At 46.0% G+C, this 26,998-nt stretch overlaps 1 protein-coding gene across 6 annotated transcripts in view; it reads right to left on the bottom strand.

The window, feature by feature from the left end:
- LOC134342682 (protein CBFA2T1-like) overlaps positions 1-26,998 on the bottom strand; it is a 198,534-nt gene that overhangs the window by 137,413 nt on the left and 34,123 nt on the right. For 2 of the 6 annotated variants that reach the window (XM_063041097.1, XM_063041096.1), the window contains exon 1: positions 7,051-7,409. The exons of the other annotated variants lie outside the window; for them this stretch is intronic. The gene's annotated coding sequence lies outside the window, so the exon portion shown is untranslated. Of the gene's footprint in view, positions 1-7,050; positions 7,410-26,998 lie in introns of those variants that run through there. 6 annotated transcript variants of the gene reach the window in all.

Below are 26,998 nucleotides of genomic sequence, written 5' to 3'. Positions count from 1 at the left end.
TAGCCTGCTTTGTTTTACCCTATCTATACCCCTCATAATTTGTATGCCTCTATTTTTCCGTTATTCTCCTACGCTTCAGGAAATAAAGTCCTAACCTATTCAACCTTTCCATATAACTCAGGGCCTCAAGCCCCGGCAACATCTTTGTAAATATCCTCTGCACTTTTTCAAGCTTATTAATATCTCACCTGTAGGTAGGTGACCAGAACTGCACACAATACTGTAAATCAGGCCTCACCAATGTCCTATAACTTCATAATATCTCAACTCTTGTACTTAATTGCAACACAAACAATTTCTGGAGGAGCTAAGCAGATCAGGCAGCATCTATGGAAATGAATAACAGTCGACATTTTGGGAGGGGGGGAATGAAGTAAGAAGTTGAGAGACGATAGATGGAAAATAGATGGAAAAGGCATTGGGTTAAGAGAGTGGACCTTGGGAGAAAGGAAAAGAGGAGGGACACCGGGGGAGGTGACAGGCAGGTGAGGAGAAGAGGTAAGAGGCCAGAGTGAGGAAATAAAGACGAGGGAAAGGAGAGTGGAAAAAATATTGCTGGAAGTTGGAGAAAGCAATGTTCATGCCATCCAGTTGGAGGCTACCCAGACAGAATATGAGGTGTTGCTTCCCCACCCTGAGAATAGTCTCATCGTGGCAGAAGAGAAGACCATGGACTAACGTGTCAGAACAGGAATGGGGATAGGAAGTAAAATGGTTGGCCACTGGGAAATTCTGCTTTTGGTGAATGGAACTGAAGTGCTCAACAAAGCAGTCCCCCAATCTACAGCAGGTCCCACCAGTGTAGATGAGGCCACATCAGCAGCAACTTAAGAAGGCTCTTTCTACTGTATTAACGATATCAGGGAGGAATCCCGACACCACCAGACAAAACTGACAAAAAAAATCTCCAGTTATTTCTGTAAAATGAGTGCACTGCTTTATTTTTGACATCTGCTGAAAAGGCAGATGTTTTGGCACATCATCAGCTTAGCTTGTGAGAATTCACAGGTGTCTTTTCGTTATCTCAGCCCTTGTAAAATCCTATCCTAATGCCAGGGAGAGAGATGGAATGCCTTCTATCAGCTTCAACAATAGAATCATCAGGTGTGGACTGGCATTTAGCTTATGTTCTTGTGTACGTAGGTCACTTGCATGACATTATTTCTATTATTTAGAGCAAGGGTTCGCAACTTTCTTTATATGCCATGGACCAATCCCACTAAGCAAGGGTTGGGAACCCCTTTTGAGAGATACAGGACAGTAACAGGCCCTTCTGGCCCAACAAGCCCACACCACACAATTAGGCCCATGTGACCAATTCATCTATTAACCCGTAGGTCTTTGAAATTTGGAAGGAAACCAGATCACCTGGAGGAAACCCACACGGTCATGGGGAGGACATACAAACTCTTCACTGAACCCGGGTCACTAGTGCTGTAAAGTGTGTGCTAACCACTATGCTACCATGGCTGCTAACATATTTATACATGAAGAGTCATGATTAAGATAAAACATAGAAATCTACAGCACATTACAGGCCCTTTGGCCTACAATGTTGTGCCGACCATGTAACCTACTCTAGAAACTGCCCAGAATTAATCTACCTCATAGCCTTCTTATTTTTCCAAGCTCCAATGTACCTATCTGAGAGTCTCTTAAAAGATCTTTCCATGAACTTCCATGTCCTCCTTACAACAAAGGGCAGAACCTCAAAAGAGAGGGATGTTCCTTTAGAACAGAGGTGAGGAGTAATTTCTTTAGCCAGAGGGTGGTGAATCTGTGAATTCATTGCCACAGGTGGCTGTGGAGACCAATTCATTGAGTATATTCAATGCAGAGGTTGACAGTTTCTTGATTAGTCGGGGTGTCAAAGGTTATGGGGAGAAAGCAGGAGAATGGAGTTGAGAGGGAAGGTAACTTAACCATGTTGCAAAGGCGGAGCAGACTCGATGGGCCAAATAGCCTAATTCTGCTCTTGTGGTCTTATCTTGTTTCCCACCAGAGTTAAGGGTGGTACTGCTCCTGCACCCTCACCCCACTGCCCAGGCATCTGAACAACTCCGTCTCCTACCCCTTTTCCAACACTCAACCACTGGCTGTCATGTCCTTCGCTGCCAGATCCAAATTCCTGCAACTTCCAACCTAACACCTCTCCATGTCCCTTTTTTAAACATTCTTTATGACCCTTTGACCAAACTGTCGATTAGCCCGCCAAGTCCGTCCTTCATTGGCTCTGTGTCAAATCTTGTTTGGTATCTGCTGGTGAGATGTATTTTCAATATTTTCCCACATTAAAATCCGCACATTGGCTTTGTTAGACCACAAGAGCATAGAACATAGGAGCAGAATTAGGCCATTTGGCCCATTGAGTCCACTCCGCCATTCAATCGTGGCTGATTTATTATCCCTCTCAACTCCATACTCCTGCCTTCTCCCTGTAACCTTTGATGCCCCTACTAATTAAGAACCTATTAACCTCCACTTTAAATATACCCAATGAACTGGACTCCAGAGCCATCTGCGGCAATGAATTCCACACACTCACAGGCCGGAAAAGCCTGTTACTACGTTGTATTTCTCCCGCAAGTCAGTCAGTCAATCTGGGGAATTTGATTGGGAGGAAGTTCTTTAGCCAGAAGGTTGTGAATCTGTGGAATTCATTGCCACAGACGGTTGTGGTGGCCAAGTCATTGGGTATATTTAAAGCCGAGGTTGATAGGTTCCTGGTTAGTCCGGGCGTCAAAGGTTATGAGGAGAAGGCAGGAGAATGGGGTTGAGAGGGACAATAAATCAGCCCTGATAGAATGGCGAAGCATACTCGATGGGCCGAATGACATAATTCTGCTTCTACGTGTTATGGTCTTTTGGACTTTTGAGATATGGGGAAAATGAGAGAATGAAGATGAAGTGGAAGCTTGGCATGATCTGGATGAATGCTGGAGAAGGGTCAGAGAACCAAATGACAGACACAAAAGAGACAGCAGATGCTGGAAGTCTGGATCAACACACAAAATGCAGCAGCTCAGAGGGTCAGACAGCATCCAAAAGATGGAGGGAAGGGGTGGTGATAGAGCTTGTGGGTGATAGGTAGGTCCAGGTGAGGGCTGGGTGCGAGTAGGAATGACGTAAGAATTCCCTACAGTACTCTGCAAAAGTCTTAGACAGATACATATATACCTGTTTGGCCAAGACTTTTGCACAGTACTGTATTTGTCAACATGGAGTGGAGAGCCGGTTTGGAAATCTGGCCAGAGCAAAGGATGGTGGGAATGTGCCGCCGGAGTGTTGTGGGATACCGGGGTTCCCAACCTGGAGTCCACAGACCCCTCGGTTAGTGGTATGGGTTCCAGGCATTAAAAAAGGTTGGGAACTCGCCCTAACGGTTTCTCTCCTTCAGGCACCCGCCTCCCTGTGACACTTTTAGGCTGCCATCCTTGGAAAGGTCAGGCTCTTCATTTGTGACATTAAGCCTCACCCGCCTACAAATCAGCTGTTCGCACTCCTCGGAAGGATGAATGTAACATGGACGTTTCCAGCAGGTATGCTGTTGGCCACGGGGGGATTATTTGCATATTCTCACATTACCAAGTCCAACTGACTCAATCAGGAAGCTGAATGCATTGTCTACGGAGCAGCGCACCATGACCTGTTGGTCTCGGCTTTCTGGCAACGTCTTTGTACATATACTGACACACGCAGCGTTTCAGCCTACTGGGTCTTCTGGAATATGTTTTATTGTTCGCTCACTTATTAGTGGTAATATTACTTTATGTGTAGTGTGAGAGTTATCCGTACTGTGTTGTGCACCTTGGTCCGGAGGAACATTGTTCCATTTGGCCGTATACACCTATACGGTTAAATGACAATAAACTTGAACCAGAACTTGTCTATACCAATCCTAAGGCAGCAATCCCATCGAACCCATTCTTTCACCCCCCCCAACACCCATTATTTCCCAGGATCCCTACATCTTACTCTCCCTCTCTCTCAGAAGCCCATTAACTCCAGTTACTAACAACAGCTGAAGGAATTCAGTGAGTCGGGCAACATCTGTGGAGGGAAATAGACAATCACTGTTGAGTCAACCCCCTTCATCTGGACTTGAAACATTGACTGTCCATTCCCTTCCACAGACGCTGCCTGACCCACTGAGCTCTTTCAGATGCGCATTTTTCTTGCTCCAGATTCCAGCATCTGCAGTCTCTTGTGCCTCCATTTTGTTTGTAGAAACATGAATACAAGATGTCAAAGGATAATACAAAGTTCAAAGTAAATTTATTATCATAGTACATATATGCCACCATATACAACCCTGAGATTCGTTTTCTTGTGGGCAGTCACAGAAAATACGAAGAATCACGATAGAATCAATGAAAGATTGCACATAGCAAGACAAACTGCCAATGTGCAAAACACAACAAACTGTGCCATTACAGAAACAAAAAAAAGTAATAATAATAATAGATATAATAATACAGGATAAATAAACAAGAACAATAGATATAGCCATTCTAAACACACATAACATACAAAAATCATTAAGTGAAAAACACCAAAAATGTGCTGAATTAAAAGAGGAAATTGAAAGACTATGGAACATGAACTAGATATACATTGTCCCAATAGTAATATCTACAACTGGTATCATCCTAAAGTCACTACACGATAGAATTAAACAATTAGGTCTACACTGTAATATTTATGTAAACCTTCAGAAAGCTGCAGTACTAAACACCACCAGAACAGTCCGAAAGTTCCTAGCAATTGATAAATTAGTGTGGTTCGCTCTGCCTGTACCTCAGGTTTTACCAGCTTGAGCTGAGAAAAAATAAAAATAAATAGGCAATAAATATTGAGAACATGAGATGACGAGTTAAGCTCAGAAAACAAGCCCTTAAGTTATTAAGTCAACGCCAGTCACTAGGCACCCATTCACATCACTGTTACACTAATCCTATTTCATTTTCTCCACAGTACCATCACTCCTCCCGATACTGTCCCACTCACCTACACACTAGGGGCAATTTGCATGGCCATCTTACCTACCAACCTGCATGTCTTTGGAAAATGGAAGGAATCCAGACCACCTGGGGAAATCCCACACCGTCATGGGAAGATTTTGCAAACTCCACACAGACGGTTATGGAGATGGGGATTGAACGCAGGTTGCTGGAGTTGCGAGGCAGCGGGCCCTCAGAGAGGGCAGCCAGGACAGCTGCTACCTGCCAGCTCCAGCGGGGTTCAATACCTGGGTGGAGTTTGCAAGCACTCCGCCTGCCCACGTGGGTTTCCCATAGATGTTCCTGGTGACAGGCACAGATTCAATGGGCTGAAGGGCCCATTCCCATGCTGTATGACCATATGCAAAATGGGAGACTAGAGGTAGGTTAACTGGCCTCTGTAAATTGCCCTTGCTAAGTCGATGAGAGTTGACGGGAAAGCACAGTAGCGTAGTGGTTAGCACAATGCCTTACCGTGCAGGTGACTCGGGTTCAGTTCCCAGCACTACCTGTAAGGAGTTTGTATGTTCTCCCCATGACCGTGTGTAATTGTTCCATGAATTACTCCAGGAATAAACTGGGGGCTCAACAGGCTGGAAGGACATGTTCTGCGCTGTATCTCAATCAATCGATAAACAAACAAATGGCATTATCACATTGCTGGGATTGCGTTGAGTACAGGTTTCTAGGGACACAAGAGACTGCATATGCTGGGATCCTGATCAAAAATATGATGGGCCAAAGGGTCTGTTTCTGTGATGTGTGACACTCAGCAAAATGTGAGACTAGGTGTACGACCATAAGGACATAGGAGCAGAATTAGGCCACCACATTAGGCCTCTGTAAATTGCCCTATGAGTGTAGGTGAATGATAGAAACTGAGGGAGTAAGAAAGTGGGTGAAGGGGAAAGGACTACAAGCTGGAAGGTGGTGGGTGAACCAGGCTTCCCTCACACTGGTCTCGCTGATCAACTGCTGGCTTGAACTCCTGTCCCTTCCCCCACCTTCTTATTCTGGCTTCTTCCCCATTTCTTTCCAGTCCTGATGAAGGGTTCCAGCCCAAAATGTCAACTCTTTATTTGTCTCCACAGATGCTGCCTGACCTGCTGAGTTCCTCCAGCATTTTATGTAAGATTGTAAAAAAATTATAGTCGGGTTTCTGCAGAGCACTATGCAGTAAACCCCCCACCTTGTCCCCTGCCCGACCCGAGTGAGCTGGGAACAGACCTCGGCCTAGCTTAAACTCCAGACACCACCAGAAAAATCACACAGTGCAAAAGAATGCTGCCACTTCAGCCCAGATAACCCTTGGTATCAGCAGCACCAGCAACAGACCTGGCATCACAGGGCTCGAGGCTTATCCAAACTTCAGAAGGGCAGAGGCTCCAAAGCGGAGGGAGCCTTTACTCACTTCAAGCGGACGACTTCCCCCTCACACACTACCACACCTCATCAAAGCATCGGTGACAAAAATACAAAAATTTAAAATAAAGGGGAAATTGAAAATTCTCTGGGCTGAAGAACTGCCTCACAGCCAATGCTTGGGCACGTTTATAGTTTTTCCTTCCCTACCAGCGACCACCAACACCTCTGACCCCCTAACTGACGGCTGAAGCCAAGGATGCAACGGGGGGGGGGGCCAATAGGTGAGAGTGAGGGCAGGGGTGGTGAACGGGAGGCAGGGGGAAGCTTACTTCACACACACACATACACACACACACACCGGGCAGACTCTCTCCACCATGCTCGGTCACTGGGAACCCTCCTCTGTCAGGGTGGGAGCAGCAGAGAAATCCATTCCTCATTAAGCTTTCCTGCGCACTTCACAACCCCTTTCCATCCATCAAATGATTAGAATATAGAGAGAGATTTAATTAGGATCCACAATACAGCAGTACGTATACGCACACCTCATGCACAAGTATTCCAGAACTCCATTGTTATAATTTATGAATGCAGCTAATACTGCTAGATTTATGTAATGTTTTTCTCCAGATAAAGCATCTCCACGCTGAAGGAGATATATCTCCCTCAGGTGCCACAGACTTACCTTGCTCCAGTTGGGTCCCCAAAAGACAGATCTTAAAATGTCAAGATACTCCTCTGGATTGCTGGAGGTCTAGGAAGAGGTGACCCGCTTCTCATCTCCTGGTTTCATTCCTCAAAGCAGTCTTATTCCCAGCTCTCCTCCTTCCTCCCCTACATATGTTGAGCATGTGTTCAAACTCCCACATCTGTGAGCCATTGGGAACCAAGCAGCAGACTCCTCTTCCCCCCACCAAAAAAAAAATCTCCTTTCTTGTTTTCCCCTCCTCCTCCTTCCCTTTAAAAATCAGAGGCTTGGCCCATGCTGAGCAGATGGAGTCCAGATGGAATTCTGTGTGTAGCTGGAGTGACCAGTTTCATATGGCCCCGTCTGCCTCGTCACAAATACATTTCATTTCAAGCCTCCTTCACAGTGACGTCACTAAAGACATGCCCCCTTCCATAAAGCCTTGGCCAATCAGCCCTGGAGTCTAGACGTTGATTCCTTTAACATATTAACCTCATTTTCAGATGGATTCATTCCTTGTGGCTGTCTGCAAAACTGCCTCGGCGATACGCACAGAACAAATGAATGAACTGCTGAAGTAATTCCAAATCAGTTTCCTCTTTCCCTCAGCATTATTTTAAAACTGTAGGCTGCTCAGTCTCGCTGACTGGTGTAAGACAGGGCTCCTGGTTTCTGCGAGTACTCTTTGGGGTCCAGAGGATTTTAATTCCTCATTTCGGACAAGGTGGGATTAGTTCAAAGTAAATTTATTATCAAAGTACATATATGACCCTGAGATTCATCTTCATGTGGGCATTCACGGTGTATTCAAAGAACACAACAGAATCAACAAAAAACTACACACAAAGACAGACAACCAATGTGCAAAAAGTGACAAATTATGCAAATATAAAAAGAAAAAGTAATAATTAAATGAGTTATAAGGAAAGAACGAATAGGTTAGGACTTTATTCCTTGGAGCGCAGAAGATCGAGAGGAGATCTAACAGAGGAACAGTATACAAAATTCTGAGGGGTATAGATAGGGTAAATGCAAGCAAGCTTTCTCCACTGAGGTTGGGTGGGATGACAACTAAAAGTCAATGGTGAAAGGTGAGATGTTTAAGCAGAGCATGAGGGGAAACTTCTTCACTCAGAGGTCATGAGAGTGTGGAATGAGCTGCCAGCACAAGTGGTGCATGAGAGCTTGATTTCAATGTTTAAGATAAGTTTGGATAGGTACATGGATGGTAAGAGTACGGAGGGTTATGGTTCTGGTATAGGTCGAAGTGAGTAGCAGAAGCTTAAATGGTTTGGCACAGACTAGATGGGCCAAAGGGCCTGTTTCTGTGTTGTACTTTTCCATGACTCTAAGTAATACACTGAGAAAGTGAGTCCATAGATTGTGGAATCACTTCAGTGTTAAAGTGAGTGATGTTATCCACCCTGGTTCAGGAGCCTGATGGCTGAAGGTTAATAACTGTTCCTGAACCTGGTGGTGTGGCACCTCAGGCGCCCATACCTTCTGCCTGATGGTGGTAATGAGATAAAAGCATGGCCTGTATGGTGGGGGTTCTTGATAATGGATGCTGCTCTCCTGCAACAACATTTTGTGTAAATGTGCTCAGTGGATTGGGGGGGGGGGGGCTGGTAATATGGGAAAAGTGCACACAGTACTGTAGGGCACAGGGGACAAAAAAAGAGCACTGGACTCACAGGATACCCCTGCTCCTCCAATAGGAATGTAGGAAAGCACACACAAAATGCTGGAGCAATCAGCAGGTCTCAGGCAGCATCTATGGAAATTAATGCAAGGTTTGAACCTTCTAACTCCCTATCCAGTCCAAAGTGGAACCAAGAAAAACTAACAGAATTTCCTGACGAAGGGTCTCGGCCTGAAACGTCGACTGCATCTCTTCCTAGAGATGCTGCCTGGCCTGCTGCATTCACCAGCAACTTTTATGTGTGTTGCTTGAATTTCCAGCATCTGCAGAATTCCTGTTGTTTGCGTTTTTAGAAATCATCAGAGCCTCCCGCTCCTGAGGCCTGCTAAATGCCTCAGGCATCAACCTATACTGCGCTCATAATGTAGCAAAGACTTCTCCCACAGAATTTCACACGAAGATCGACACTAAGCTGGTACAGGTCAGGTGCAGAAAAAATCCGCATGGATGTTACCGACTGTGGGGTGCTTGAGTTACAAAGAGATTGAATAGGCTATGTCTATTTCCCCGGTGCGTAGGAAGCTGAGGGGTGACTTCATGGAGTTACGTCAAATCCTGAGGGGCATACATAAAGTGAATGGTCTTTTCCCCAGGCTAGGGGAGTCTAAAATTAGAGGGCTTAGATTTAAACCCAGGTGGGTTAATTAGTCATTGTAAATTGTCCCATGATTAGATTCGAGTTAAATCGGGGTTGTCGGGGGTCACTGGGTGGCATGGTTCGGAGGACCAGAAGGGCCTATTCTGTGGTGTATCGCTAAATAAAATAAATCCTTCCCTCTCACTTTAAATCTAAGAGGGCAGCATGGTAGCATAGCAGTTAGCTTAACGCTTTACATCACCAGCGATCAGGGTTCAATTCCCACTGTTGCCTGTAAGGGATTTGTACATTCTCCCCGTGGCCACCTGGGTTACCTCTGGGTGCACTGGTTTCCTCCCACAGTCCACAGACGTACACCTTAGGGTTAATTTGTGGGCATGTTATGTTGGCTTCAGAGGAATGACAACACTTGAGGGCTGCTTGCAGCACGTCCTTGGACTGTGCTGGTCCTTGACAGGCAAGTGACACATTTCACAGCAAAGTTGGTGAGTCTGTGGAATGAGCAGGTAGAAATGGGGACAATTATATTTAAAAAAAAACATTTAGACAGGTATATGGAAAGGAAAGGGGTGGAGCAGAGGTTCCCAACCTTTTTGATGCCATGGACCCCAGGTTGGGTACCGGTGGTGCAGAGGAATTTAGGCCAAACACAGGCAAATAGGACTAATTCAGGTCAACAACTCAGGCTACCATGGTAACAACATGGTTACCATGGACGAGTTGGGCTGAAGGGCCTGTTTCAGTGCTCTATAACTCTACAAATCCGTGGTTAGTACTGGTAATGGTGAACAGAAAACCCCTGAATTTCTATCTTACCGGTTCTGCATAGGAGATCTGCCCTCATTACCCCATCTGGGCTTTTATGTGACCCAGACCTAGAGCAATGTAACTGAGTCAGAACTGCCCTCTGATTCAGTCCCAGTTCAATGCAAATAGAGACAAGCCTTACCAATGACATCCACGTCTTTTGAATGAACATATTTTCAAAATAGCCAGCAAGGCCCTCTACCCTGAAGAGCCCATGCACTGGATCACTGTGGAACAGCACCTCCACATTTAGAACACAAAACATATAACGATAGAACACAGTACAGGCCCTTCTGCCCACAATGCTGTGCCAGCCCTTTAACCTACTCCAAGATCAATCTAACCCTTCCCTCCCACATCACCCTCCATTTTCCCTTTATGGTCCACCACCTGCTCCCATGGCTTCATGACCCTAATCAGGGGGTTAAGCAGGTCTAGTCTTTAGAACAGACTAACAGACTTATTCTGGTGAACTGTTGTAAATATTTTGACTTTGACTTTCATGTCGATCTTGTTCCCTATTTACCCCACAGATCCCCTTTTCAAATTCCTTTCTCTTATCTTAAATCTATGCCTATTGTTCATGACGTGAGAGGAAGAATTTGACTATCAATCAATTTGATGGATGGCAAGGTGGAGATATGTCTCTACCAAAGGAGGTGTAAGGCCCTCCTGCCTGCCACTAGCCTGCAGGTCACTCTTGGGCAAGGTGTACCACCTGTTTAATCCCAGCCCCACCCCTGCTGATCAAGGTCATGTGAAGCCATGGGAGCAGGTGGTGGATGGTCGTATGAGCAGCTGGTGCATATCACAAGTCCTGGTTATGCAACCACTGACGCCAGACAGACGATCTCTAAAGAGTATTGATAATGGCTGGGGTCACCCATCTTGTAAAGACACTGCTCAGAAGGCGGCAATGGTAAACCACTTCCGTAGAAAATTTGCCAAGAACAATCTTGATCATGGAAAGGCCACGATCGACCACGTCATAAAACATGGCACGTAACATATGAATAAATCAATCTATGCTTCTCATAATTTTCCTTGCTCCGACACATACTCCTTGCCACTTCACTCCAAGGAAAACAAGCCCATCCTACCCCATCTTTCTCCATAACCAAAATCCCCCATTCTCGGCAACACCCAAATGAATCTCCTCTGCACTCTCTCCAACACAGCCAAGGATCAACTTTATTCACCATACACAATTACATGTACAGTGGTTTCTGGTTAATTGGGACTCATTGCAACCAGTACATTTTGGCCCAATTAAACGCTGCCCTAATTCGCTGAAGTTTCATGGAAGTTTCATTACTGCCTTCATAGAATGCTTTTGATGATTACATCCTGCAAATATTCATTTGCATTGTCACATTCAAAATGATTGTCAATACCTTCAAACTCTTCGTAGTGCTAACCTGTTGAAGTAGTGAAATGGTTTCATTTTCACTTCTGGCCGATCCTGGCATCTCCAAGTCTGAAATCTTGAAACCGCAGAGAGCAAAGCGGTTCTGAATTGACTTTCTCGCCCACTATCAGTGCCAAAATCACTGCTTTTTGAATACAAGCACCGCAATATCGGGGGTAAGGAGATATCAGAGGTAAGTTTTTTTAACGCAGAGAGTGGTGAGTGCGTGGAATGGGCTGCTGGCAACGGTGGTGGAGGTGGATACGATAGGGTCTTTTAAGACACTCCTGGACAGGTATATGAAGCTCAGAAAAATAGAGGGCTATGGGTAACCCTAGGTAATTTCTCAGGTAAGGACATGTTCAGCACAGCTTTGTGGGTCAAAGGACCTGTATTGAGCTGTAGGATTTCTATGTTTCTAATTCTGTACTTATAATACTACTGTATAAGTGCACCCTCAGTTTTTTTTTTAAAAGTTACAACATGACACACAATTCTTGCATTCTATCTCCCAGCTTATGAAAGTAGGTGCATCAGATCCCTTCTTCACCAACATGCCCACCTGCATTGCCACTTCCTGGGAACCATGGACTTGTACACCCGAGACTCTCTATTCATCAACATTCCTTAGCATTTACTAACGCAGGCCATTCTACTTATCAAATTTCCTCCAGGGGAACTAGAACCTTGTCACGGCTTCAAAGCCTGCATGCCTCAATGACCTGTTGAGCTACATATGTTGGCTGGGGTCAGGACTTTATGCTTTGGCTCGTGGTAGGGTTACCCATGCCAAACAGGTCAAAGAGTAGATGCCAGTAGTCCACTGGTCCTCCAGCTGCAGGGGTCCAGCTCAGAGCTAAACCCTGGCTGGTAAAACAAAATTGCTACGAAGCAGCAATGAAGAATCCTTCTACACCTGAGTGCGATGGTATTCCTGAGTCTCCATCCAAGAAACGTGCGACTCACAGTAGTGAAAACCGAGAGGAAGCTGCTGAGGCGATGAAGAAAGCCAGAGGACCTTCATTGCTGGCCTAAACATCAGCAGTGTAACAGGCAGGAATTAAGTGTGTAGGTAAGCCCATCGAGCCCTTCAATCATTGCTGATTTCATCTCTTCATGATACTCTTCATCAGAAAGGGTCTTAGCCCGAAACATCAACTGTTTATTCCCTTCCATAGATGTTGCCTGATCTTTTTGAGTTCTTGCAGCATTTATTTCATTTTATTTAGAGATACAGCATGGGAGAGGCCTTAGCCTAAACCTTCTAACTGTCTCGTCTTTGGACTGTGGGAGGAATCCTTTCTGTGCGTGTGTTGCTGAAGATTACCAGCATCTGCAGGAAGGGCCTGTTACTGGGCTGTATCTCTGAATAAAACAAATTAAATCTTGAGATGTTCTTCCCCCGCCCCACTCCAACATCTGATTGTCTCATTGTGTGGGGGTTTCCTTTAAACAAGTTGAATGGTGTTTCTTTGTTTTGTGGCTGTCTGCAAGAAAGCGAATCTCGAGTAAGTACATTTATTTATTTTATTGAGATACTTCAGGCAACAGGCCTTTCTGGCCCTTTAAGCCACGGCACCCAGCAATTCCCGCCGATTTAATCCTAGCCTAACCGCGGGACAATTTAAAATGAACAATTAACCTACCAACCAGTACACCTAGGACTATGGAAGGAAACCAGAGCACCCAGAGGAAACCCACGCGGTCACAGGGAGAACGTGCAGACTCCTGACAGTCAGCAACAGGAAATGACCCTGGGTCGGCTGTACTGTAAAGCATTGTGCTAACCACGACATTACCGTGCAGTCCCAAGTATGCATACTTTGACAATAAATGTACTTTGAAACTTTGAGATGTATGCAAAATAGCAACAAAGTTAATTTGCATTTCTATTGCATTTACCTCATCAGTAAATGAGCCTCAGGAGTGGAAGCAATCAGAATAGGGGAAGGGGTGGAGCGATGAATAGTTAAAGCAGGATACGTGCATGACAGAGGTGGACGAGGGTGAAAGGGACCCAGATGAAAAGAAGGATTTGTGCTTGGCGTCCATCAGTTTAACATTCACACTGCGTCACTTAAAAGGCCGGCAAACAGAAGATGATGTTAAATAGATCTGGATCTGCCATAGACTTTGCCCAGATATCGTCATGCCCCTTTTGAACTCCAATCATTTTACCATGGACAGCACTTCGCTTTAAGAGCACCTCCGCTGTATCTTTGCGTGCCCTGAATTACCAAGTCAATGACTCAGTGGCGGTGGCACAAAGACTGCTCTCAGCGACATTGCAGCACTCTCCTTCCAAGATCAACATTCCCGACCATGCCCCTCTTGAGCTGGACTGGTGCTGTGCATCTGGGCCATTCACTTCTGTTATCTTTTTTTTAATAAGAGTACAGAGAGTTCTTCCCCGCTGATCTCCCTCTTAAAGATTTCAATAAAAATTGCATTGATTGGATATAAAAATGATTATTTGTAAATGTTGCCAATCTTGTTCTGATCCTTCTCAAGAAAATCATAGAATTAGGGAAACATGACAGAGAGAAAGGGGAGCTATAATTCACCACGTCCATTCTGACCATCAGTCTGCTCCTCGCTTAATGGTAGGGGTTCATAGCATAAAATAGGTTGAGAACCCCTGGTCTACGTTAATGCCTTTTGGTATTGGTTTATTATTGTCACATATACCAAGATACAGTGAAAAGCTTGTCTTGCATACTATTTCTACAGATCAGATCATTATACAGTGCATTGAGCTAGAATAAGTTAAAACAATAATAGAATGTGGAACAAAGCTACAGAGAAAGTGCAGTGCAGGTAAACAATGTGTAAAGTCATAGCAAGGTGGATTATGGCTTCAAGAGTCCATCTTATCGTGCTAGGCGTGCTAGCGTACGCTTAGCAATGCCAGCAATCAGGGCTCCATTCCTGCTACTGTCTGTACAGAGCTTGTAAGATCTCCCCATGGCCACGTGGGTTTCCTCCGGATGCTCCAGTTTCCAAAGAGGTACAGTACAAGGTAGAGCGAGTAAGTTGCAGACGCGCTATGTTGGCGCCAGAAGCAGGCAACACTTGCGGGCCGCCCCCAGCTCATCCTCAGGCTGCGTTGGTCGTCGAAGCATGCAGCACAATTCACTGTATGATATACGTGTGACAAATAATATTTACCCTTTCAAACACTGTGCAAAGAACCTACTCCTCAGATCCTCTTTAAATTTATGCCCCCTCACCTTTAACCTGTGCCCTCTAGTTCCTACACACCTCAGCTTTAAATGACTGTTCTCCCTGATCTGTGTCCCATTGGTTCAGAACCTCCCACTTGTAGACATAACGCTAAATGTTAACTTCACATTGCAAGCTTCAGAAGCTATTTATTTATTTTATTTAAAGATCAAGCACAGAACAGGGCCTTGTGGCCCAACGAGCCACACCGCCCAGTAACCCAGCTAGTTAACCCCAACCCGATCACGGGACAATTTACAATGACCAATTAACTAGTATGTCTTTGGAATGTGGAAGGAAAGCAGAGCACCCAGATGAAACACACGCGTTCACTGGGAGAGCGTACAATCTCTTTACAAACAGTGGCGGAATTGAACTCTGAACTTTGATGCCCTGAACTGTAACTCTAACAGTCGCTCTAACCTCTGTTATGTTGGGAGTCCCCCCAGTCTCATGGTCAGAGCATGTATCACACGTGGACTAAAAAGGGCACATTTACATCCCCTTTGAATGTTCAAGCACTCATTCCACTTGCCACAGGAGGGCAACGTAGATTCCTGGCACTGTGCTCCCCAATTCATCTTCTCTACACTGGTTACCGAGACAGAGTGATGCAAGTTCAAACCCCATCAGGGAAAAGTTGCCAAACAAACGCGATAAACTTAAAAGATTAGCTTTATTTGTCACATGTACATCGAAATACACAATGAAATGTGTCCTTTGCATCAATGACCAACACAGTCCGAGGGTGTGCTGGTGGCAGCCCACAAGTGGGTCACCATGCTTCCAGCACCAACTTGTACCCCTCACCTGTACATCTTTGGAATGTGGGAGGAATCCGGAGAATCTGGGGGAAACTCGTGTGGCCACAGGAAGAACGTACACAAGAAAGCCTGCTGATGCTGAAAATCCAAAGCAACACACACTAAATGCTGGAGGAACTCAGGAGGTCAGGCAGCATCTATGGAAATGAATAGACAATTGACATATTGGGCCGAGACCCTTCTTCAGGAATGAGATGGAAGGGGGAAGATGCCAGAATAAAACGGAGGATAGAACGTACAGACTCCTTACAGATAGCAGTGGGATTGATTGATCTTAGAGTAGGTTATAAGGCTGGCACAACGTTGTGGGCCGAAGATCATATACTGTTGCTGCAATATTCTATGTTCTACCTGGAAAAGCTGAGGCCTTGATAATTCTACCCAGCATATGCCTGAAACTGGTACAGTGAAGTGGCACCAGGGTACATTTTCATTCTACCTTGATTATCAAGATGAACATCAGCAAGAGCCTGCTCTGATCCAACCACACTGACGTCACAGTCAAAAAAACCTCACCAAGGCCAATTCTTCCTCAGAAGGCTAAAGAAATTTGGCACATTCCATAGTTCCTTACCAATTTTTAAACGATGCACAACAGCTTGGTATGGCAAAACGGATTAGATAGGCCAAAGTGCCTGTTGCTGTGCTGTAGTGTTCTGACTCTTTTTTTTAATATACATTTCTTACTGTAATTTATAGTTTTTTTATGTCTTGCTCTGTACCGCTGCTGCAAAACAACAAATTTCACAACGTATGCCAGTGATAATAAACCTGATTCTGGGATGTCTGTAGATGGGTGTTTGATGGCTAGTACTGAAGTAATGGGTTGAAGGGCCTGTTTCCACACTTTAAGCGTTCGACCTGATTAAACAGAACTGCCAACGTGGCCTTGTAAGACGATTATCGACAGAATTTGATACGGTAGCACAAAGAATATCTTGTTGATGAAGAGGTCTGGCCAAAGGATTTAGGAAAAAAAGAACTGAATCCAAATAAAAGTTTGCAAAAATTAACTGTTACTAATGATGATAATCACCAGTCTTCCCTGAATTTCTTCACTTTACTGCTGTTCAGTTTTTAAGTCTGAATCTCCAATAATCGGAAGAATAAGGCATTAGTTGATTTCTTTCCCAGCCCTCCAGTTTCAAATTCCATCAAAATCCCTTGTTCTGCGAGAGAGAGATTTATTGTCAGGCTGTTCTTGTTTCCCCTCGACGCCCCCACCCCCCTCACACCACCCATGACCCACCCCGTTCTTTCACTCTTGGACAGTGTGGTCTGCTGATGATGAATCCAACTCTGGGAGAACAAATGGCTGGCGAGCACAGGAAGAGGGGAAGACACGGAGCTTTTCGGTATTCCAATAAGTTCACTCTCGGCTCCACAAAGTCTGGCTTCTCCGGCACTGCTGGGAGTCATTAGTGCTCTAGCAGCGCTGACCCTCCCCCCGCTGCCTCACAGTCTGGCTCGGCTCCTGGCCGCCGCTTCCCACTCTCCCACTCTCCCATTCTCCCAGAGCTTCCTTCAGGCCGAGCGGAGCCGAGCCGATCACACCGCTCCCGTGACGCGTGGGGACATCAAAGGCAGCAGGCAGAGCCGATCGGAACCACCGCCTTTGAAGCACTCCCGGCTCGCTGCACTTTCATTATTGTAGGGACTCACCCCTTTTCTGACCCCTTCTCGGCCGATGAGAGGAGCAAAACAAATATATGCTCTTTCCTCGATACTACTAGCATCGTGCAGGAGGTAAAGTCCCAAACCACCTGGTTCAGAAACAGTCATCAAGCTCCGGGGCCAGTGTGGATAACTTCACTCACTGACCTGATTCCACAATCTGTAAACTCACTCTCAAGGCCTCTTAAAATCAGTATTATTTACAGTTTATTATTATTTGCACCATTCATCCTTTGCACATCTTTTGCAAATTTTTATTTATTGTAGTTTAACATAAATTCTGTTGTATTTCATTATTTTCCTATAAATGCCTGCAAGAAAATTAATCTCACGGTAGTATGTGGTGACACAAGACATAGGGGCAGTATTAGGCCACTTGGCCCATCAAGTCTGCTCCACCATTCCATCATGGCAAACTTACATTGAGATGTATGTACTTTGATATTGGTTCCTTTAGTTTGTTATAGTCGGGGGTGGCAATGGGGAAAAGCTCCCACTACCCATTAAATGTTCCCAATGCCATGTACCTCAAATAGTCTCTGACAACCAAGTCCAGCTCCTAACCTTCATGTATGGCTTAGCTACTAAGCTTGACAGAACTGTTTCTACTGACAGGAGAAGGCAGCTTCTGGCGCCTTAAAACCAGCTGCTCCGTGCAGGTGGGGCTCGTCAGCCGTGGTTGGCAGCTCATCTAGACGAAGGAAAACTCTGATGTCAAACCTCCGCTGCCTTGCGGCTATACCCACTCATGGGGAAGGCTTTGGGAGTAAACCCCGAGGGAAAAATCTGGAGCCAGAGTCCTGAGGGCAGTCCCACATTGAGTTCAGCACTGACCAGCAACTCCTGCTGTGCTCATCAGCTGCGTGGAGAGGGGGAGCTTGCTACATGGGCAACAGTTTGCTCTCCATATTGTGCTGCCCAAACTTGCGTATCTAGGCAGACTGGACAACACCCATGGTTGACCTCACCGACATTGGCTTTAGTCACTTTAATAATAAACCTACTCTGAACTTTGAATGCCACTAGAATCACTAAGATGTAGAACAGTTCAGCGCAAGAACACATTTTTCAGCTGACCATATCTGTGCCTGCACGCAATTCCCTTCCCTCCTCTTCACCTGCCTATCTAATAGCCCCTTAAATGCCACGGAGTCTGTGCGTGCAGGTGATGCAAGGGGTGGCCAGTCAACGTGCCGAGAGTTCGAACCTGGAATTCGGGGTCCTGTCATCAGCGAGTCGGGGGGGGGGTGGGGGTCGATACCAAAGAATGAAGCCCAAAGGTTGATTGGCAGTCCACAAGTCGAAGCCCAACGGCCCAAGACTGGAGGCTGGAGGGCTGCCCGGGAGGCTGGAGGACTGCCCTGGAGCTGGAGGGCTGCCCCGGAGGCTGGCCGGCTGCCCGTGGCTGGGGGCGGGTGGGAGGGAGTGAGGAAAGGAGCGTGTTTTGCTGTTGCTGATGTTTTGTTGCCTGTGTTGCTCTGCCGAACACTGTGTTGACGCCGGATTCCATGCGGTGCTTGTGGGCTGTCCCCAGCAGGTTGTATTTTACTTCATGTTTCGATCTACATGTGACAAACAAATCTGGCTCTGAATCACAGTATCTGCTGGCAGCCCATTCCAAGCATCTAACACTTTCTATGTAATAAACTTGCCCCACACATCTCCCTTAAACTATCCCCTCTTGCGTTAAATGCAAGTCCTCGAGTGTTTGACATTCCTGCGAGTACAGACCTGTTAGATCAAACTGCCTGTCTCTAAAGATTGCATAGGTCTGAGATGCAGGGGTACCTGGGTATTCCACTGCATGACCCTCTTGGTAGGGTCACACAAAGCTAACAGGTCAAAGGGTAGAGGACAGACTAAGAGTGGTCCACCGGTTCTCCAGATTCGGCTAACAGCCCTGACTGGTAAAACAAAACGGTTAAAGAAATAGCAATGAAGAACATTTCTACACCTGTGTGTGAAGGTACCCTCGAGTCTCCACCCTGGACTGACAGTAGTGAAAACTGTGAGGAGGCTACTGGTGTGATGAAGGAAGCCCAGAACACCACCTTCGTTGCCGGGCATGTACAGATTCTGCCTACCGTGCTGAGTTCCTCAGCACATTGCGCGTGTTACTCTGGATTTCCAGCAGCCGCAGATTTTATTATTGTTTATTTCTGGGGGATATTGAACAGGGTGGTCTTGTCCTAAGTTTACTCTTTTTATTTAGAGATGCAGCACTAGAACAATTCCTTCCGACCGAACCATCCCACATTGCATAATTACCCCATGTGACCAATCAGCCTACTAACCCCGACGTCGTCGGACTGAGGGAGGAAAGCGGAGCACCTGGATGCTCATGGGGAAAAAGGTGGGGGAGCCGAACATGGGTTGTTGGCACTGTAACAGGGTCATGCTGACCAGCACGCTACCAAACCAGGTGTACCTGGAGTACCATGTAAAGTACTGATCTGAAACAGGTGGTAAATATGCTGTAAGTAGAGATGAGTTATTAGGCTAATACCCAGAATGTGCCAGTTACCATACAAGGCTGGAACAGACTAGCTTGGAGCTGCTTACAATTGTGAGGGGTGACATGCAAGATACTGAGAGTTCTGACAGGTCAATTAACTTAAGGCAAGAGGTGACAGAAAACAGAGTTACGAGTCCCTGGAAGTTCTCCCCAAAGGAGCTGAGGTAGATGCTTTGATAAGCAAAGGAGTGAAAACTTATAAAGGTCATTGGCAATGCACGACTGAGGTTAGACGGTTATTGCAGGAGGCAGCAGGCTTGAGCACTGGGTAGACCACTTCTAATTCATAGGTTGTACATACCGTACACCACACACACACATTTGTGCACACACACTCGCACATGCACGCATGTACTGAACATATTCAATGTACTCATGTTTGTAACACACACACACACGCAGAGGCATACAGACCAGCACACACACACACACATTCATGTACAGTACACATACACACTTGCATGCGCACATACACACACACTCTCAAGAGCGTGCTCACACCACAATGATGGCTTGCTGAATCCAGTGCTTTTTGGAATGAGCCCAGCAGCCAGTTCTCACCCTACCCCATCTGAGATCAAATGATCTTCCATGAGTGCTCAGTAGCATCTTAAACAATGCACTGTGCTCCACTCTGTATTCCAGGATGGGGAATGACATCGTACAGACTGAGGGGGGGATGAGTCACTGAGCACTTGACGCACTGTACAACAAAACCCATTTCCTTTTCTTTTCCCGGCTGCCTTTCCAACTCTGTCTTTACCTCAGCAGTGTAAACAACTGTCAGGGCTGCAGCAGATTCCAAAGGTGCAGCATTTGGAAAATGGTCTAGGTTTTCCCAACAGCACCAACGGCTTTCACACCTGTTTCTGCAGATATCGTAGCTGCAGAATTGAGCGTCACCAGCTGGCCCATCCCGACCGCTTCTGCAGCCTCTGCCCTTTCTGTCACCAAAAGGCAAGGTTCAATTTGGCCGCCTCAAATATCCAAGTGCAGGCCTCGAGCTGTCTCTCCCCCTCAAGCGTCAACAGATACAGAGAGAGAACTCACTGGCTCCGACTCTCAGGACTTCTTTCCCCACCCCTTCTGTCCTGAGGGGTGTTTCATTACAATAAAAACATTAACAGTTTTGTTTGAAATACTATAGGTCTGATGAATGTACAGTAGGTTACCTCTGCCTTTGGGATCTGGATTTGAATTGAAATGCAGTCAAACAGATTATATCTACACCCCCACCATCACTCCTTCCCTCTCTCTGTATATATATCCAAATCCCCATCTCCCCCCCCCCATATTTTCTCTCCTTCTCTCCCTTCCCCTCCTCCCGCCTTTTTTCCATCCTTCATCCTTCCCTCTCCCTCCTTCTCCAGCTCCCTTCTCTTCCCTCTCCCTCCCCTTTTCTTCCCAATCTCCCCTTCCCACTCTCTCTCCATCTCCCTCTCCCTTCTTACTCCCACTCCTCCGTCCATCTCACTCTATTTATGCCTCTTGTCATCTTGTACCCCTTTATCAAGTCATCCTCCTTTGTCCCAAAGAGAAAAGCCCTAGCTTGCTCAACTTTTCCTCATAAAACACTCTCTCTAATCCAGGTAGCATCCTGGTAAATCTCCTCTGCATCCTCTCTCAAACTTTCAAATCCTTCCTATAATGAGGGGATCAGAACTCAACACAATACCCCAAGTGTGGTTAACTAGAGTTCTATAGAGCTGCAAGATAAATCTTGCAGCTCTTGAACTCAATCCCCTGACTAATGAACGCCAACACAGTATACGTCTTCTTAACCACCCTATCAAGTTGCACAGCAATTTCCAGAGATCTCTGGATGTGGACCCCAAGATCTCCCTCTGTCTCCACACTGCTATGACTAGCTCTTTTAGGCCATACATTGCAGATTATATCTACCCACTGTGTTTAAGAAAGTACTCAAAAACACTTATGAGGCTTCAGGGAAACTGAGAGGGGCAGGCTTGATTGGATAAGGTTTGCAGATCCAACTCAGGCATGATGGACTGAATCACCCCCTTCAACGCTGGGCATGAAACCACACAGAATGGGACAACACAGCTGGTAGTGCTGCTGCCTCATGGCTCTGACGGCCTAGGTTCAATTCTGACCTTGGGTACTGTCTCTGTGGAGTCTGCACGCTCACCCTGTGAGTGCGTGCTCTAGTTTTCTGGCAAACTGCAAAAACATGCAGATTAGTAGGATGCTAGGCCAGCGTAAATTGCCCCTACTATGTTGGTGGAGGTTAAAATCTGTGTGGATGGGATTGTTGAAGGGGCTAATTTTATTTTTTAATGATAATAATAACTATTTATATAGCACCTTTCATACATTAAGATGCAGGCTCAAAGTGCTTTACACAGATTGTAAAGATAAATCAATATAGTCATAAAAATATGAGACAAAATTAAAAATCCTAAGTAACGACAAACATTGCACAGACTAAATGTAATTGAATATATCGAATTATATAAATATAATCAACAACAACAGGCATTAAGTAATCCTATAAGTAGGCCAAATTTAAAAAGTAGGTTTTTTTGAAGTGTTTTGAAACGTTCCACAATACGAGCCTGGCCTATCTCAGTCAGCAGAGTATTCCAGATTTTTGGTGCTAAGAGCAAAAGGCCGCTTCTCCAGTTCTTATAGGCTTGGCTCTAGGAACACTAAGCAAACCATAAATAAACCAGCCATGATGGGATGGAGAAGCAAACCCGATGGGCCAAATGGCCAAATTCTGCTCCTATGTCTTATGGTCTTTTTGTCAAGTTCTGGAGAGAGATACTGATTAGTCGTACACTACACAAGTTTCTGTGCAGTCGGGCTGCAAGTTGTTGTCTCTGGCTGGCTGCAGACGAGAACGAATCAAAGATTACTATCAGGGATGTAAGGGGATAGACGTTCCAAAATATACAGAGGAGCTGGATTATTCAGAGCCTTATATACATTTAATAGTATTTTAAAATTGATCCTAAAGGAAACAGGCAGCCAGTGTAATGATGCCAACACCAGAGAAATGTGCTCAGGTTTTCTTTTTTATTTAATTCTTCATTCTTTATAATTGTTGAATGCTGTTTATTGTTGTGTGTCACACCAACACTCCACAGCAGATTCCTAATATGTGTAAAGGTACATGGCAAATAGAGTTGGCCTTGTGAGGAGAAGTAAATGGGATTAGTGTAAATAGGGGTTTGATGATCAGCATAGACTCAATGGGCCGAAGGGCATGTGTTCATGCTCTCTGAGCTTGCCCCATCTCCGCCAACACACAGAGCCTGGGACAGAATGATCTTGTAGTCGGAACCCAGGATCCAGCCTGCGCTGTTCTTTATCACCTCCCTGACACAGAGTGGCTTATTTTATGACAGGGCCTGGCCTGGTTTGTGTCTCCTTGCTGTAGCACCCCCAGCATGGACTCAGTGAAAAGGCAGTTGTGAAAGTTCCCAGGATTGAGCCCTCCGTCTCTGCTGGGGGAAGACTGCCACATTTTTAGCAAGCGAGAAAAACCATATGCTTTCTATCAGTATCACTCTCGTTTGCAGCCAGCCAGCCAGACAACTACTACTCACAGACAGACTCCACAGAAACTGCGCTTAACGTACCACCAATCAGCATCTCCCTCCAGAGCCCGACAATAAAAACATAAAGCAGAATTAGACCGTTTGGCCCATCAAGACAGCCCCGCCATTCGATCATAACTAATTTATTATCCCTGCTCTCTTGCCTTCTCCCTGTAACCTTTGACACCCTTCCTAATCAAGAACCTATCAACCTCTGCTTTAAATACATCCAATGACTTGGCCCCCACAGCCGCCTGTGGCAATGAATTCCAGAGATTCTCTATCCTCTGGCTGAAGAAATTCCTCATCCCTGTTCTAAATGGACGTCCCTCTATTCTGAGGCCGTGCCCTCTGGTCCTAGCCTACCCCACTATAGGGAACAACTTCTCTACGTTCACTCTAGGCCTTTCAATATTCGAAAAGTTTGAATGAGAAGCCCCCTCACTGCAATAAAAGCGAGTCACTGGGGCTGGAGGTGTGATGGATGAGTGCAATGGAGGGGGTGGAATAGGTGCAGAACAGGCTCACCTCCCTGAGCTGATTGGCCTTCTTGGTTCTGCATGGTAAATATCCTATACAATCCCTTGCTAGAAGCACAGGAAGATCCCAGCCCATAGCCCTCTAAAACCCTCCTGTTTCTCAAATGCTTGCCACCTGGACTTGTGAACGGCCTACTTGGCCAGGCTCAGGAGCAATACGACCAGGAGATCCCCCAGTGACCGTACTGGGTGACTGAAGAGCTGAAGTGGGGCAGAGCACGAGGAGCAGCCCTTTCAGATTCTCCAGCAGAGGCTGAAAACTCTCACACTCCGCAGTCTTTCTCCCAGGGGCAGGGGAGTCCAAAACCAGATTTAGGGTGGGAGGAGAAGGAATTAAAAGGGACCGCAGGTAACTATTTTTCCACGCGGAGGGTGGTGAACTGCCAGATGAGCAACCATTTAAGATAGGTACATGGAGGGGGCAGAGCTTGGAGCAACATGGGCTGAACACAGGAAATCTGGCGATAGTGGTTGGGCACAGCATGGACTTGTTGGGCCGAACAACCTGGATCTGTGCTGTATTGCTCTATTACTCCAGACAGGATACATTACCTTTTCCCTGGCGCAGGTTGGGAAGTCCATAAACAGACACAAGAATCCGATGCATGGTGCTCATCTTGGCAAAACTGACCAGCCAAGATATCCTTGGGGGAGTCAGACTGGAAACTTACCACAAATGTGAGAGATTCTGCAGAGCTGGAAATCCAGAAAAGCAACAGCACCCTCAAGATGCTGGAGGGACTCAGCGGGCCAGGGTGCATCTATGGAGGGGAATAAAGAACCGATATTTCAGGCCAAGGCCTTTCATCAGGACCGGAGCGCAGGAGAATGAGGGGGGACTTGATAGAGGTGTACAAAATGATAAGTGTCCTAATGAAGGGTCTCAGCCCTTCATGGATGCTGCCTGACCTGCTGGGTTCCTCTTGCATTTTGTATGTTACTCTGGAAATTTACCATGAAGAAGGCAGCCATTGGGCCCACTGTACACATTACAGACTGGGTCAAGGGTCCCCTGATGTGCTGATCCCCTTGTCTCCCTCCTTCCATTGCCTAGCACTGTCTCATTGGTTGATGCATGCTGGGAGGAGGCAGACAATCTATGTTAGCCAGGATCACAGAAGCCAAGGGCCGTAGAGTCAAACAGCTCGGGAAAAGGCCCTTCAGCCCATCTCCTCCATGCTGACTTTACTGCCCAACGAGCTAGTCTCATCTGTCCATGTTTAGCCCATCGACCCTGCACCTCCTACCTAAGTACTTAACTAGATGGCTTTTAAATGCTGCTAATATGCCCACCCCAACCATTGTTTCCGGCAGCTCACTCCAAATATTAGATTAGCTTTATTTGTCACATGTACATTGAAACATACAGTGAAATGTGTCACAGTCCGAGGATGTGCTGGGGGCAAGTGTCGCCCTGTTTCAGAGGCCAACACAGCATGCCCACAAATTACTAGCCCTAACCTGTATGAATGAAATGTGGAAGAAAACTGGAGCACCCAAGGGTCACAGGGAGAAGGTACAAACTCCTGAGAGAAAGTGGCAGGAATTGAAACCTGATCATGATCACTGATATGCTCATGTTCCGCCCACGCTACAGCACAAGTTTCATGTACCAGCCCTTTGTGTGAAGAAACTGCCCCCGATATCCCTTTTACATCCCTTGCTCTCACCTTAAGCCTCTGTTCCCTTGCTTTTAGCACCCCTCCCTAGGGAGGAAAAGGACTTCATGTTCTTTCACCGGTCGAAACCCCTCTTGATCTTATAGACCTCCAATAGGTCACCCCTCATTCGCCTACGTAAGTCTTAGTCCCAGAAAACTCTTGCTACAAGTTAGACTCCCCAGGTCTTGGAAACATCCTGGTAAATCTTTTCTGCACAAAGACCAGGGAATGTCTACATCTGCCCTCACTCAGGAAGGCCTTGCAAGCCAAACATGGCTCTGAAAATAACCCTTGCCTGGATTTCATTACTAAAAACAGCAAAGTCGAGCCAAGAACAACCCCAATGATTTATGACATCCAAATTCCCTTGATTTAACTCTTGGCTTGATAAACACTGTCAGCAGCTTGACACTTGGTCTCTCCAGACTAAGCCAGGATGGACTGTACTAATGGCAGGGCTGTACGAGGCTGCCAAGTTGTAGAACGTGGGGTAGGCTGTTCAACCCACCTTGTCTGTGCCAGCCACCAGGTAGTCAAAGTCAAATAAAACTTATTATCAAGATATGTACCATATTTCAATATGACCTTGAGATTCACTTTCTTGCAGAAATTTACTGGAAAAGGAAGAAATACAACAGAGGTTATGAAAAATCTGACTGACAAATAACCAATGTGCAAAAGAAGACAAACTGTGCAAATAAAAAATAATACTGAGAGCGTGAGTTGTAAAGGGTCCTTGAAAGTGAGTCTGTAGGTTGTAGAATCAGTTCAGAGTTGTAGTGAAGTCATCCACACCAGTTCAGGAGTCCGATGCTGTCAGGGTATGACATCCAAACCCTCTTGATTTAACTCGTGGCTTGTTAAACACTGTCAGCAGCTTGTCGCTTGGCCTTCCCAGACTAAACCAGGGCAGACTGGTCTCATGACGGGGCATGAGTGGCGCCACCGTAGTGTAGCGGTTAGCACGACGATATTACCGCTCAGGGCGTCGGGGTTCAGAGTTCAATTCCAACGTCATCTGTAAGGAGTCTGTATGTCCTCCCCGTGGAATGCGTGAGCTTTCTCCGGGTGCTCTGGTTTCCTCCCACAGTCCAAAGATGTACCAATTAGTTCGTTAAATTGGTCATCATAAATTGTCCCGTGATTTGGCTAGGGATAAGTCGGGCTCAAAGAGCCGGAGTATATACAAAATTTCTAAGAAAGTAGAGGCACTGTGGAGCCTTCTTAATGATGGTACTTACATGCTGGTCCCATGACAGATCCTCTGATATGATAGTGCCAAGGAATTTAAGGCTATTGACCCTCTCTGCCTCCGATTACCAATGAGAGTACCTATCCATACTACTGTAACCCCATTTCCTAAAACTCGATCCATATCATTCTATGCTCTTGCATTTCAAGTGCTAATGTAAGTACCTGCCTTTACAATCTC

Source organism: Mobula hypostoma, chromosome 2 (genome assembly GCF_963921235.1).
Source record: "Mobula hypostoma chromosome 2, sMobHyp1.1, whole genome shotgun sequence".
In the NCBI taxonomy this organism is placed as follows: Eukaryota; Metazoa; Chordata; class Chondrichthyes; order Myliobatiformes; family Myliobatidae; genus Mobula; species Mobula hypostoma.
Note: the sequence above shows the minus strand (reverse complement) of the source record. Positions and strands in the feature narration are given on the sequence as shown.